We start from the raw sequence: 14,413 nt of genomic DNA on the forward strand, positions 1-14,413 counted from the left end.
ACAAGGAAAACATTTTTATTTTCTATAAACTATTGCTAGTTTTAGCACTCTACAAATATCAAATATGAAAAAACCAACTCAACTACAAAAAAATAAATAAAATCGACTAATTCCAGATGAAATAAATTAAAATTCTCTTAAAAAACTGTTACTTTCAGATAAGTGTATGTTAACAAGTTCCAGTAGAATAACTATTTCCTTAACACAGACAAAGATTCTGAGAGAAGTGCAATGAAATCTATTCTACACAGCTCATTGCAAAGACAAAGACACATTGAATGGCACAAGGTGAATTATTCAAACAAACTCATTTGAGAGTGCAGAGAGTTAAGTCTTGTGACAAAGAAAGTGCTTCAAACATGTCAGTTTCATTATAACAGTGACAAGAGTTATCCCCCTTATCCCCCTGATACCAATGAGCACAAGTTCTGTAAAATACATACATTCAATCAATCATCTAATTATACGACAAAAGAGTTCTATCATAAAATGAACCATTGAAACATAAAAACTTGTGTTGTTCAGTTCAATAATTGTAAAATCTAAAAAGATGATCCTGATAAACTAAAGTATTCTGACAAAAAAAGAAAGAAATTATACTTAAGCATATTTCAAAAACATCATCAAAACTAACACACACAATTTAATCTTCAAAATTTCAACTGTGGTCTGTGGAGAATTTTTTAACACATCAAACTTAAACAAAATCATCCACCACTGATAACCTGCCGACCACCACTGTATATTGTATGATTTATGTTACCATGAATATCCCGCCCGTTCCACTTGACAGTAATATCAAACAGCCCCGTCTCCACAGGGACGTAGGTGACGACAAATCGGCCTCCTGGCTGGGGGTCTATGCTACACTTAGCTATAGAGTTAGGGCCTGAAAGCAGGGAGAGCCAGTTGGCATGAAGACCTGGTGAAGTGAAAGCCAGCAAGATTGTGTCAGTCTAAAAGCTGTGGCTATCTTGTCAATATCTATATCCTTGACACTGCAAAGTGTCACAAACCTTGTGCATTTCATGTCCATTTCACAGAATAATTTACTGAAAATTATATCTACAAATTATAATATGTCATCTTGAATAAATCACATCTTTCTGGAGTGATTTGAAAAACATGTCCTCAACGCATGTTTAGATCTGTATGAAGAATACAATAAACTTCCAAATGCACCAAACATCATGAACAAGATATGGACAAGTTATGACAAGATAACACATTCATTTCACTCCCTTGCTCATTTCAATGTTGGAACATAGTCTTGTCAAATAACAATACAAAAACACAATTACAAACAACAAACGAAATACGAGCGAGGGAATGTTAACAATATATGTACATGAAGGAAAATTGTTAAATCTACAAAAAGACAAGTTCTTCTCAAACTAAAGGAAAATTTACAATTAGTAGCTGAAAAAGAAATACACAACTGCAAATGTATATCTGGAAGAGAGAGAGAGAAGTTTACATCACAACTAACTAACCTTAGAAGATATTTAGTGTGGAAAAAACAAAGACTTAAGTGACACTCATCAGCTGAAAACTATTGTCAAATGATGGAAAATATAAACTATCTAATCTGTTAAATCTGTTTCCGGAAGACTATAAGGACCCACTGATCCGATTTCACAGTTGTCCAATGTACATTTCGAAGTGAAAAATTTCCCTAAAAAAACAGATCAGTACCACTACCTTCCTGACAAAGAATGTCTGTTTCCTTCCGTCAAATGTACGTTTCGATGTAACACCGTTCCCTTTATCAACCAGATCAGTACCATTACCTTCCTGACAGAACGTCTGTTTGCTTCCGTCAAATATACATTTCAATGTAACATCGTTCCCTTTATCAACCAGATCAGTCCCACTACCTTACTGACAAAACGTCTGTTTCATTCCGTCAAATGTACATTTCAATGTAACACCGTTCCCTTTATCAACCGGATCAGTACCACTACCTTCCTGACAGAACTTCTGTTTCCTTCCGTCAAATGTACATTTCAATGTAACACCGTTCCCTTTATCAACCAGATCGGTACCACTAACCTTCCTGACAGAACTTCTGTTTCCTTTGTCAAGTGTACATTTCAATGTAACACCGTTCCCTTTATCAACCAGCTCGGTACCACTAACCTTCCTGACAGAACGTCAGTTTCCTTTGTCAAATGTACATTTCAATGTAACATCGTTCCCTTTATCAACCAGATCAGTACCACTACCTTCCTGACAGAACGTCTGTTTCCTTCCGTCAAATGTGCATTTCAATGTAACGCCGTTCCCTTCATCAACCAGATCAGTACCACTAACCTTCCTGACAGAACGTCTGTTTCCTTCCGTCAAATGTACATTTCAATGTAACACCGTTCCCTTTATCAACCAGATCAGTACCACTAACCTTCCTGACAGAACGTCTGTTTCCTTCCGTCAAATGTACATTTCAATGTTACACATATTTTCCAAAAACAGTCCACCAAGCTGCCTGTCTGACGTTTATGTCTGTCATCAAAACTCAGAACAAAGGGAAGGTAGGATTTCTACAGTGGCAGGTAAATTGATACCTCATGAAATATACATGATAACAACTGCTCGGTTATCACTAGGTTGCTGAAGTTTGTGGACACAGATTCCACTACCCTCTTCATGTACCCACAGGACAGCTACCACCGAGCCAATCAATAATAGCTTGTTTATAGCATGCTTCTCAATCTGTGCAACTAAATGTCAGTATTGCAATATCAATTTCTGATATGTTTCCCAGGAGAAAATGACACAAAAGTGCTGAATTGTGTAACTAATGAATCATTAATAGCTACAACTCATGTGGCTTACGGCTACAAGGGTATTACTCCCTGTCAAAGTTTTATTGCGAATAAGATGATTAATTTCAGCTCCAACGCTAATGTCTAATAGCCAGTAAGTGTTACTCTATGTGATCAAACCACTATTTGCATACTTTTTGTTAAATTTTATGACAAATTTTTAATTTATGCATTTCAGATCTCTCATTAATTTAAGGTTTGTCTGAATATATTTTGATGTAGTACGGAAAAAGATGATGTACTCTGTAGTGAACCTTCAAATGATTCCAAAGGAAATTCAAAGATAAATAAGATAATGTTCAAAACGATAAATATTATACATAATTAATGTGTATCACTGCATGTCCCTGATCCTTACCCTGAAAATAATGCACACGGACAATGAAATAAAATATAAAAAACAGTCACTTTCTAAAAGCTGAAAAAAACACTGATGAAATATGCAGGTGGGTTGAAAGGTAAAGACTCTGATATCTACCAAAGCTTTGTGATGTTTATTTGGCCTAGGTCTGTACATCACAACAAGCAAAACGTCGTTAGTGGCGGCACCTACATGTGTCTATTTCACAGCCTCACATCTAGGACCAGCAGCAGTTTCATCATCTTACCCTCCACCATTACAACAGATGTTCGGACGGCTGTGATTGACGACACAGCAGCTTGTAAATCCCCTTCCTCTTCCATTTTGACAATCATCGACGTTGTTTCCACATCATCCTCAACTTGACTCTTCCTGTACATCTTGTCCCCACCACCCTCAATTTCAAAGCCATCCTCGTCAACTTGATACTGCCTCATACTGTCCCCATCCACTGCATCACTTCTCCTGTACATCTTGTCCCTACCACCCTCAATTTCAAAGCCAGCCTCGTCAACTTGATACTGCCTCATACTGTCCCCATCCACTGCATCGCTTCTCCTGTACATCTTGTCCCTACCACCCTCAATTTCAAAGCCAGCCTCGTCAACTTGATACTGCCTAATACTGTCCCCATCCACTGCATCACTTCTCCTGTACATCTTGTCCCTACTATCCCTAATTTCATTGCCAGCCTCGTCAACTTGATACTGCCTCATACTGTCCCCATCCACTGCATCACTTCTCCTGTACATCTTGTCCCTACTATCCCCAATTTAATTGCCAGCCTCGTCAACTTGATACTGCCTCATCATGTCCCCTTCGTCGTAGTGAGAATGTACACCAGTTCTCGTCACAGATGATTGACAAGGATAGGAATAATACTGACACAGAACATGGATAGGAATAATACTGACCATGAACATGGATAGGAATAATACTGATCCAGAATATGGATAGGAATAAAACTGACCCAGAACATGGATAGGAATAACGCTGACCCAGAACATGGATAGGAATAACACTGATCCAGAATATGGATAGGAATAACATTGATCCGGAATATGGATAGGAATAACATTGATCCGGAATATGGATAGGAATAACATTGATCCAGAACTGTATCATGATACTTGTGGTATATGATCAAAGGTGTATAAGAAACAGTTAAAGATGGTTGGCTAATGACCCAAGGGTTTTTGTTCACAATATTCAGAAAAAGTACAGCTAGTTACATATGACACTGATCCAGAACATGGACAGGAGTAACAACAAATACATGAGATTCCTCGTCCTACACGGAACACACGTATACATGGACGTATAAAAGTGATGTAACAGACAGCACGTTTTACCTCTTATTCCAAGATGAGTGAAATTTTACGAAGAGACCAGAAATGCCATATTCGATTACAGGCTTTCTCGTTATCTAGAAATGTTGTGTACACACATGATCCCCAGTTAATACAACTCTGTGCACATTTAATGAGGGTAAATAGCAACATGACAGCACCATGATCCATCCAAACTTCAATATATAGGGAAAATTACAAGCATTTAGGGATGTCAACGTTTCTATTTTTACGAGGATATTTTTTTCAAAAAGCTTACAAAGGCTATTGGGCTGTAAGCATACAGGCTTGATACGAGGCACAGTCAAACCATTCTCAGACTTATCTACATGTAAATGTAGGAGACAAAAGTTTACATGGGCGTAAAACGTACTTTTATAACTGAAGTAAGAAAAGGTTTTTTTTATGGATAGAGCATCCGTTAATATTCCTTATATAATTGTTAACTATACTGAACAACAAAAGTTCCTGTGTCATTGAATAAGAATCAATGCAAAGTTATGTTTTTTACCAAATCTGAAACAATTTCGGTTTGCAAAAGATAAAAGACTCCTGTAAGTGTTCAAATGGTTTAATTTGCCAAACTGACTTCAGAAAATGCGTGATTTCATAAAAAAAACATGAACATGCCAAAATGTCAATTTCCAAATCAATAGCATGTGTGTCCACCTCTGGTTGCGATGCAAGCAACACATCTTCCTCTCATGGAATGGACCAGGCGCCGCACAAAGTCCTGTGGGATATCTGTCCATATCTGCTGGAGCATGTTTCGAAGTTCCTGGAGTGTCTCTGGAACACGTGGTTGACGTCGAAGGTGCCGATCCATCTCATCCCACATTTTCTCGATTGCTGAGAGATCATGGGAGCGAGCCGGCCAGGGGATGACATTCACGTTGTTTTGTTGAGGAGAATCCTGAACAAGTCGAGCAGTATGAGGCCGGGCGTTATCATGTTGAAATGCCTGGGCCATGACGACGCAAAAACGGTAGAACAACAGGGCCGATGATTTCGTCGCGGTAGCGCTGTCCATTGAGATTTCCCTCTACCAATATCAAACGGATCCTCTGGCTTGCTGTAATCCTATCACTGTGCCTGAGGTGAACACGAGACTCGTCAGTGAATAGAACTTGTCCCCACTGCATAGCCGTCCAGCGTAGCGTCTTCTGGCAACAAACCATGCACATCTGAGGCGGCGAGGTACGGTTTGTGAAGATATTCGTCGAAGGCCAAGGATGCTTCTTGCAGTCACTGTTGCTGGCTGGAATCGATTTCGTAGGTGTGTTGTTCGAATCCAGTTGTCTTGTCGATTATTGGTTACGCGTGGCCTGCCACTCCGAGGATGGTCTCTGACTGCATTCGTCTGTTGCCAACGTTGCCATAAACATCAAATGGTGTTTCTGTGGACGCTAAATTTTCTTGCAACATCACGTTGACTCGATCCTGCTTCAAGCATACCAATGGCTCACAGACGCTCATTTTCGGACAGGCGTGGCATTTCGTTATGTTGAATAATTGTGTAATTTTGTTGTTTTTCTGAGTGGTTGTTGTCAGCACGAAGCTAAACAATGCATATGGAATCCCGTTAACGCACATGTTTTTATACCCATTTTTGTGTAGTGATATGCATGGGGCTTGCATAAAAGTCAACTTTTGCATGGAATGCATGATTTTTTGTAGCAGTTGCGTTTTTGTGACTTGATTCCATACATGTAATACAATATTAAAAACCAAACATTACTTGTTTGAAAAATACGCTAAAATATTGGCGTCACGGGAACTCTTGTTGTTGAGTATATTTTCAAGTGTTGATTTCCACTCTTGATGAAACATGTTAATAGTATTATCATATACATGAATGTATATCCTAGAATGGAATCCTAATCACAACAAACCAGCTGATGGTTGCATCAACATCTGTCAGGTCCATCTGTGCTGATGAAGGTATTCGCTGACACACCCAACATCATAATTAACCGACTTCTACCTCAGGTGATTCTGGGTTTGGTGACGTACACAGCGGTTTGCCCCAGAAGTCTGCACTACGTTATTCTCACCCCTTCTACGACGTCCCCAGCATCATGTACAGCTTCACACAGATGGACATCATCCACAGCAGCAGTTCGAACTACAACGTTAACGTCACCATAACGAACGTCACAAAGTCCGGAATTACCGTTACGGTACAAAAAGGCAGCTACACACAACTCCGCGATTCCGAATACAACTGGATGGCCTGCTACGCCTGACTGTATACTGAAACAGAATAAACGCTACATAATCTGCTATCAGATTAACTTCAAAACAATCAATATATTTCGACGTATTTGTAAATTCGCTGTTCGGGATGTGATAGGAAAAGTATTTCATATTATCATATTATGAATATTGTTTCAACAACCCTATTAGTAACTCTCTTGCACACGTATTTAGTGATAAATGGTCATTATTTCCCCCTAAACAAATTCGGAGTTTGACATATACAACATATCAACAAAGGAAACAGTATAAACTGCAAGTTTCAAAAAACGGCTGGCTTTCCTCCCACATAAGCTGGCACACCGTGATATAACTGGAATACGTTAAACCCAACTCATTCACTCATTCACTCACAATTTTGTACTCTTAGTTCTAAGTCATGAAAAGCATGTCTTGATAAGAACAGTGGGCATGGATGGCCCAGTCGTCTAAGTCGCCGCGATTCGCTTTGCAGTGTTGCGTCCCTTGGGCACGCAAGAAACCTATGATTATGGGTTCGAATCCTGGTTTGCCCTGATTGTGTTTCTAGGTTTGTGAGCACCAGACGCGTGCTCGTGTCACCGAAGTGTTAAACGTCAGAGACCTGCATCACTTCGGGCTTTCCTCCCACATTAAGCTGACACGGCGTGATATAACTTGAATAATGTTAAAAGCGGCGTTAAACACAACTCACTCACTCACTTGATAAGAACAGCATTATATGTGTAGCATGATATGAACACCACGAACACTATGATGGATGTTTACTGTGGAGTGTATGAATTTTGTTGATCCAGCAGTAGACAAGCAAGGTACATAGCTTAACAACGGTATCAGGATATATACCGAAACGTCGCCTTTACAATAAATTGTGTCTACTTTGTCAACTTCTAAGTAATGCCTATCAAACAATTCAGCAGGGAATTAGTGTATGCTAGCAGAATTATAGCAGTACTATCATTGCATTTGTATCGCAATTTAATATTGCACAATGCTATTGCAATGGCTAAACCGCCCAATATGTTCGCATGCAGTTTTGAGTCCTGTGAGAGTCTAGTTAGTATTATATAGAGGAAAGGAGATACGCCTACGGTAATAGGGGTACCCGGTTTTGGGGGGATATTTACCAATCTTGGCACACATGAATGAACTCTAAGTTATGCACAATCCCTTGTTACCATTTCGTGTCGCCAAAATCAAATAATGGCAATCGTAAAGAATGACAGTTGAAAATACCCTATGATCTACAATCTACACTACATACCATAAGCTCTTCACATGAAACTGTAATCTGTACCCTTTACCCCTGTTGAGATTGTGTGTTAAAGTAGGTCCCCAGCAACCAAATGGATCAAATAGGTGACTTGGTTGACAGTGTGTCCTCGTACCCCTACAACGTCTCGTAATAGCAACCTCTGGCTTGTCTGGTCCAGATTCGATTATTTACAGGCCGCCGTCATATAGACGGAGTGTCGTTACAAAACAATCAACTGTACTCTGTACATTATATGCTCTCTACACTCCACGCTCTACTCTCTACACTTTAAACTCTATACTTTATACTCTACATGCAACATCCTACTCTCTACGGCCTACGCCATACAAACTACACTATACACTACACGCTCTACACTACACACAGCACTCTCTATCCTCTACACTATACACCATAAGCACTACGCTCCACACCATACAAACTACACAACACACTTCACGCTCCTCACTCTACACTACACACAGCACATACACTTTCTATCCTCTACACTATACACTATAAACACAACGCTCCACACTCTACAAATTCTGCATTCTGCTCTGAACACTATACTCCCTGCAAACTACACTATACTCTCTAAACTCTACACTATACTCTATTCACCCTACATCAAACATCATACAGTCTACATTATACCTTACACACAGTACACTACACAATCTTCGCTCGACACTTTGTAAAATACACACCATACGCGGTATAATATGAGCGCTCTACAGTGTATGGCATGCACACGACGCTCTACGTTCTATACTATTCACTCTCTCTTCACAGTACTCTCTCAACTCTACACTATGCTCTATACACCCTACATCATGCACCATAAAGTCTACATTATACACACTACACTATACAATCTACAATTTACTTACAAAAATGGTCATCGCATGTTTTATGTTGAGAAAAATGCAAATATGACAAGCTTCTTTAGACAACTATTTCCCCAGAATACTATTCGTTTGATATCAATTTTAAAAGATTTAGAATACGTTTAGCACAATTATGATGCAGCTCTCATAGACTCAGATCGAAGTAGGCAGACATAGACACAGAGTCAGAGAATTGAAAATATATGAGCAATGTGGTTTAAATGTGATTGAAGATGAGTTTAGATGAGTTTAGTCACTGTAAGTCAAAAATACGACCATCTAAGAAATATAGATATAGAACTGTCCTTTCATGTATATCCCACTCAACAGAAAATTATATCGATCATGTCAACAACTGATAAAGATACTCTAAAAAACTATCAATGTTCATTTATCATGCCAAGTAAGTTAGAATATGACCTGTTAAACATATCTTCAACAATCCCCGAAAACAGAATCCTGCGGCCTTTCAGTATTAAATAGAACTTATCCTTATCCTTATTCTTATACTTCATTCAGACTCTACACTTCATACATCAACACATTCTAGTACTCAGAGTCTAAGGGCCATTGGTGTAGTTTTGTGCTCCTTTATGGGAGTGAGTGAGTGAGTATGGTTTAACGCCGCTGTTAGCAATATTCCAGCGATATCACGGCGGGGACACCTTATAAGGGCTTCATTCATTGTACCCATGTGGGGAATCGAACCCGGGTCTTCGGCGTGACGGGCGAACGCTTTAACCACTAGGCTACCCGACCGCCCCGCTCTTTTAAGCCTTCTCTTTGCACACCTAAAGGCCCGGGTCCTATAACTCACGTTGTTTCAATGTGTGAAGCCTATTTCCACAGTGAAATTGCTGGAACATTGCTGAAAGCGGCATGTACTCTTCACTACAGTAACAATGGCTGTTAGTTTGTTATATCGTATATTAGCGCATCGTCAATTAATTCAAATTGTTTTTTCATCCTTTGATTTAACGTGAGATGTGCCAAACTTATAAATTGGGTTTATGATTAAACGTGAGTAGGTTTTGTTTCGAAGTATCTCTGAATACTTCTATGTTGTTAAAGGAAGATTTGCACAAAATGAGCTGGTGGTGTCTGCATACATCACACTCTGAGGTGTTTATTACTGTTTAGCACATTTTCTGGATGTCGACTTTGATAGCTTTACCTCATGACCGATCACTGTGTTGAATGGTTCATTCGGCTCTATGACATGCATGGGTATATCTAAGGACGCGGGGATGAAGATGTATCTGTCCTCTTGTTTCCTGTCCAATGGTGGACGGCGGTTTTTAGAGGTATGTACATAGAAATCACATTCCCTTAAAATTCATACAAATGCTTTGCTATATTTTGTTGAGAGTACTGAATCGGAAAACACGAACAAGTACAGTTTTTTCACTGCCACTCTATTTCAAAATAGCAACAATGGCAGATATAGTATTTCCTACTTTCTCTAGCGAGATATATTATTCTGGATCTTACGTGCGGCCTGATTATGCGATTTAAACTGACGACCAAAAGACACTTTACCACCTTAAAAACATACTTGCAAAAATTGCCATCATCTTATAATCTGAAATATTAATACATTCTTGATACATATTGATACATTCACTGATATATGATATGGTTGTATGATCGACTGTTACCGTTTATAGTAAAATATGACTACATGTTATTTGAATCCATTTGTGTGTGTATTCTTGTGCATGTTGACCTTTTATTGAGAACATGCTATCAGGCTATAAAGTTCTTAATTTTGACAGTCATGAAAAAATCCATTAACAACGTGCACCAAGCTCTGTCGCGAGCTTATATGTACAATGCATGATACACGGCTCTTCATAATTTCGTGGGGTCGTAACGTAGCACTTTATCAATCGCTTGCTCGCTGTATGTACATGACGGGGATTGCAGGAAATATAGACCTGAACAAGGATATATAAATATGTTTAGCTGATTATATTTTTGTCAAAGGTTAACCCAATTGCTTCCAATAAGAACATTCATAAGTAACCAGTCGTATTATTTGTTTAGCTTTTAAGGATTATATGGGGCCCTCGGTTCTATTATATTTAAGGAATGGAGAGTTACTCAGACATTGCCCTCTACATAGGATACCCCATCTCTTCACTGCTGCTTCGTGCAGTCTACCAGGCAGGATAGTAAATTCGAACCTTCTGGCCGCTGTTACTCATTAAGTGAGTAGAATTTACTGGTGTGTTGGTCAAACCATACTCTGGGCTACGTCTATTTTAATGGGAGCGTCTCACGAGAGCGATCTTTCGGCTTTTAAAAAATACAGCAAGTGTCTCCAGAACGAACTGTGGCATCCTTTGAGAGAGTACATATGCTTTTATAATAGGAGGGGACGTTTTGTGAACCAAGTGCAGTAGGTAAGCCACCAATGGTGGGAACAGAGTGATCAAGCGATGACAGATTGAAGTAAAAAACATATCAGTGAATAAGGATGTTCATACTGATCATCACTTGCATCATTTAAAACGCATCAGAAGATCTGCAGTATTATTACTTCCCATTGTGGAGGGGAAAATATTGTGCATAGTAGGTTTCATGCAAAGATTGAACAGCACCAAACATGCATGGAAGTCTTTGCAGTTCTTGATGAAGATCTGTCTCACCCAATTACTGACAGTGAATGAGAGCTCAAGGCAACCTTTTATGATTATGTACTTTAACAAAATGTTTCAGTTGTAGTGTAAATTGTAGTGTATGATGAGATTCACAAATAGAGTTTGTTCCTTTATTTCATGTAAATGTGAATTTCGTATCAAATGTGATAAATTTCGTATATTAAATCTGACAATAACTATTGTACTATAAGCAATATCAAGAACAATAATATGAAGCTATAAAATAGCTGACACAGACGTCTGAAGAATACTATAGTCTGAGTTTGTTAAATCCCCGAAGATTCAACAGAAGACCAACGCGACACTACAAGTGCAGTATGAGGCAGGTGGCAAGCGGTCCCCAAAGTAGAGGAGACACCGCAACATGTACAGAGAGGTGAGATTAAAACGCTATGAAATTCTTCCCAATTATGTTATACGCTATATTCATTAGACACTCACTATAGTTTATGTATTTGTTGATTTATTTGTCAAAATATAAGTTTAAAAACAAACAAAATCGCTTTTAGCATCTTCATATTTGCATGGTTTTGTCATATTGCAGTATGTGACAATTAACGTACCAAGCCTACTAATGTATACTTCATTTAACCAGCTCGCTCGAACCCCTCTTTGAGACGGTTCATCTTGCCCTTCAGCAACGCCTGGAAGTGGTGAGGCAAACCTCAATTTCTGTCACTAAGACTCGTTCGCCTCGAGGCCGGCTTTTTGCTGTCCGGAAAATCCTTCTGTCGGCTAGACAGAAAACTCGCCACCCAGATCAACGAGTAAAGGTTGGCTGAGTTTTTGTTTTTGGAACACATATGCCAAGGATCTAGTGTATACTGTAGATTGAGATCTAAGGAAAACATATGTCATGGATCTTTTGTAGACTGTAGATTGAGATCTAAGGAAAACATATGTCATGGATATAGCGTACACTGTAGATTGAGATCTAAGGAAAACATATGTCATGATTAAGTGTATACTGTAGATTGAGATCCAAGGAAAACATATTTTGTGGATCTAGTGTACACTGTAGCTTGAGATCTAAGGAAAACATATGTACTGGATCTATTGTATACTGTAGATAGAGATCTAAGGAAAACATATGTAATGGATATAGTGTATACTGTAGCTTGAGATCTAAGGAAAACTTATGTAATGGATACAGTGTACACTGTAGATAGATATCTAAGGAAAACATATGTCATGGATATAGCGTACACTGTAGATAGAGATATAAGGAAAACATATGTAATGGATCTAGTGTATACTGTAGTTTGAGATCTAAGGAAAAATATGTCATGGATCTAGTGTATACTGTAGATAGTAATAAAAGGAAAACATATGTAATGGATCTATTGTTTACTGTAGGTTGAGATCTAAGGAAAACATATGTCATGGATCTAGTGTAGTTAGAGATCTAAGGAGTGTGAGTGAGTGAGTGAGTGAGTTGGGTTTAACGCCAATTTTAACACTATTTCAGTTATATCGCGGCGTGTCAGCTTAATGTGGGAGGAAAGCCAGAAGTGATGCAGGTCTTAGATGTTTACCAGTTCGGTTGAGCCCACGAGCACGGGTATGGTGCTGTCAAACCTAGAAACATAATCGGGGCGAACCGGGATTCGAACCCACAATCATAGGTTTCTGGCGTGCCCAAGGGACGTGCACAGCGAATCGCGGCGCTCTAGACGACTGGGCCACCCGTGCCCCCTGAGATCTAAGGAAAACATATGTCATGGGTATAGTCTATACTGTAGATTGAGATATAAGGAAAACATATGTAATGGATCTAGTATATACTGTAGATAGAGATCTAAGGAAAACATATGGCATGGATATAGTGTACACTGTAGTTTGAGGTCTGTGGAAAACATATGTAATGGATCTAGTGTACTCTGTAGTTTGAGATCTAAGGCAAACATATGTAATGGATCTAGTGTATACTGTAGATAGAGGTCTAAGGGAAACATTTGTAATGGATCTAGTGCACAGTGTAGTTTGAGATCTAAGGAAAACATATGTCATGGATCTAGTGTATACTGTAGATTGAGATCTAAGGAAAACATATGTAACGTATATAGTGTATACTGTAGTTTGAGATCTAAGGAAACATATGTCATGGATCTAGTGTATACTGTAGATAGCAATAAAAGGAAAACATATGTAATGGATCTATTGTTTACTTTAGGTTGAGATCTAAGGAAAACATATGTCATGGATATAGTGTATAGTAGATTGAGATCTAAGGAAAACTTATGCAATGGATCTATAGTACACTGTAGATTGATATCTAAGGAAAACATATGCCATGGATCTATTGCTCACTGTAAATAGACATCGAAGTAAACCATTTTTGCAGCAGCACACATTTTTGTAATAATTCTGACATTGCAGCACTATCATATTCTACCAAATATAACACCGGTACGTTTATGTTTACTACAGCAAGGTAGAAGGGGAGTTTATGAGGAGACATCATGTCCTTCAGCGTTGACTGATACGCGTCACCAATTTTGAGTTCACACGTCTCTTCATAAGGAGATTGCAGGAAGGCGCAAACAGCAGTGTTCATTCTCCATTGAAAGACCCATATATCCACAGAGAACAGGTAAATAGAGGCTATCTCAGTCGAGTGTCCTGTGGGATGGCAAATATCCAGTATTAGGAATAAACATTGACGCATCAGTGACCACAAAGATGTCCTGTTTCACTTCTCTACTCTGACCTGCGCCATGTGTTCCCGTCTGTCCCAGCGGACTCTGCTGTACCAGACAAGGATTATTTTATTCACACGCTCTACACTCCAGTTACGTTTATCCCTATGATATCAGTTCTTATTGCGATTACATA

This window comes from Haliotis cracherodii, unplaced genomic scaffold (genome assembly GCF_022045235.1).
Source record: "Haliotis cracherodii isolate W230 unplaced genomic scaffold, xgHalCrac1.p SCAF_7, whole genome shotgun sequence".
Lineage (NCBI taxonomy): Eukaryota > Metazoa > Mollusca > Gastropoda > Lepetellida > Haliotidae > Haliotis > Haliotis cracherodii.